General features: G+C 39.4%; 1 long non-coding RNA gene across 1 annotated transcript; it reads right to left on the reverse strand.

Annotated features, from left to right (window-relative positions):
• Positions 1-394: 394 nt before the first annotated feature.
• Positions 395-1,356, reverse strand: LOC106937992 (uncharacterized). The gene is made up of 3 exons (XR_001422507.1): positions 1,223-1,356; positions 562-618; positions 395-462 (listed from the first exon to the last, which is right to left on the reverse strand). It is a non-coding gene; the product is annotated as an uncharacterized LOC106937992 (long non-coding RNA).
• Positions 1,357-2,117: the final 761 nt, after the last annotated feature.

The following is a 2,117-nucleotide window of genomic DNA, read 5'->3' on the forward strand; positions in this document are numbered from 1 at the left end:
TATATATATATATATATATATATTCTTAGTTGTAAAAGCCAAGGATAATATGTTCTCAATGTAAACCGACAGACATCTCTGCCTCAGCCCCCATCCTTTAAAATGTAGGTATAAAACAATCCATTTTCGCATTGTGCTGCTTTCAATTGTTTATCGGAAGTGAAAATAGGCGTACAAGTTCATTTCCTGTCGCGAGATGGAATTTACTTTTACTCAACAACAATCATTGGTGGGTTTTTTTTAATAAGCTGTGTTGTGCGAGGAAAATATTGCAACAACCACATAATATTAACTTGAATGAAAAGGAAAGTAATAATCTGATATCCACCAGGGGGAGCTATTGCACCACCTAACTCGCGCCCTCCTGGGTCACCGCTGAGGTTTAGCTCTTACCATCTGGTGATCCGGGCTGTTTCTGGTGTCAATAGTGTCGTACAGAGAGCAGGGCTTATCAGAGGGACCCTGCAGGTTTGCATTCGTATGTATTAAGGAGAAAAAAAAACTCAGGAAACAATAAATCACTGTAAACATTTGCTCATTGTAAGGCTTGTGTGTACTTACAACTGCAGATGAAAAATCTGAGATATCGGCATAAATTGAGTTCGTTTGAATCGCTGCCTGCGTAAAGAAAACAAAATTACAGAAATGACTGTGGCTGGTAAAAAGCCACAATAATGAAGTAAGAGAGAGAGAAAAAATTGCACATTAAAGAGTTTCTTATCACACCATCTTTTTTTTGCAGAGACATACTAGGAGTGGGACAAAAAAAGAAAAGATGATCTATCTCCAAGTTGCAAAGGTTTCCATACATATGTAGCAGGAAATCTGCCAACACAGAAACATGCAACTCCCGAGTCTTAATATTCAGCCACAAAGGACAAGGAGAATAAATTCAGATCGTCACAGAACACAAATTTTCCATGTTCCAATTCCCAAATTATTATGCAACTTCAGCTTCAAAAGCAGACAGGAGTTAATATTTTAAGAAAACCTTCTTAATGATAAGATATTGTATTGAAAAATCAATACAAAAAACAATGCACTACGAGGAAAGAATAAAAAAAACATTGAAGAAACAACACCTCCTTTTCCAAGGAGGTATGCAAATATCCCGTTCTAAGGAACCGAATCGTAATTCTTTGTCAAAGTCACAACTACAGAAAACCGGGAGGTCGATCACCATCCATGGCAGTAAACATGAGGGGCAGACCAGGTCACGTACCGTGGCGGGAGACCCCGAGAAGCAGCGCGGCCGTGTACGCGAGAAGGCAGCTCAGGCAGCGAAAGCGACCACCAGCCATCTCTGTGGGGAGCGGAGCAGTGTCTGTTTCCTCTTCTGCTCGCTGCAGTCAGCAAAGTTAGAAAAAAAAAAAAAACTGAGGGAGGGAGGGAGGGGTGGAGGAAGCTTCTGTGAATGTAGAGCATGAAGCAGGTTGAGTATACAGAGAAATATCTGCAAACACTTTAAGGTTAAAAAAGATCATTTCTTTCAATACAGTTTTTGTGTTTATTATTTTGTTCACTATATCACCATGCAAATTTTTGAATTTAATAACCACGGTCAGTTCGTCTACTGAGGAAGAAAAACAACAAAGGAAGAAAAACGACAAACAAAACCAACCATCCACTGCAATAAATGCTAATGAGCCGTTGACATCGCTCTGGAGGAAACGTCTCAATCAGATCCCATCACCTCCCAGACCTTCATTTTGTTTTAATTATTATTTGAAGGTAGACTTGCTGGTCGACCTGCATAGGTTATGCAGACCCAAAGGTCACAAACTGATGGGCGGACATTCTCCTTCCTGTTTTTTTTTTTTTTTTAACACCATGAGTGATAGTACAGTGTAGCAAAGAATGCAGCCACAGACCATCACACCACATGTTGGACTTTCTGTACAGTGTTTTTTTTTTTTTTTTTACAACAGATATAATATTACACACAGCTTGTAAAAAGTTCCACTTTTGTCCCATCAGTTCACAAGATGATTTTTGGACTAATGGGCTTCAGGTCCTGTTTGGGTGAACGATGAGTTTCAACCTTTGTAACTCTCAGATGAAGATCTGAGTTCTGACCCAGTTTCTATCCTTCTGCTGAATCATGATCACTGAACTTA

Source organism: Poecilia latipinna, unplaced genomic scaffold (genome assembly GCF_001443285.1).
Source record: "Poecilia latipinna isolate Pla-1442-1.1 unplaced genomic scaffold, P_latipinna-1.0 Scaffold2483, whole genome shotgun sequence".
Taxonomy (NCBI): Eukaryota; Metazoa; Chordata; class Actinopteri; order Cyprinodontiformes; family Poeciliidae; genus Poecilia; species Poecilia latipinna.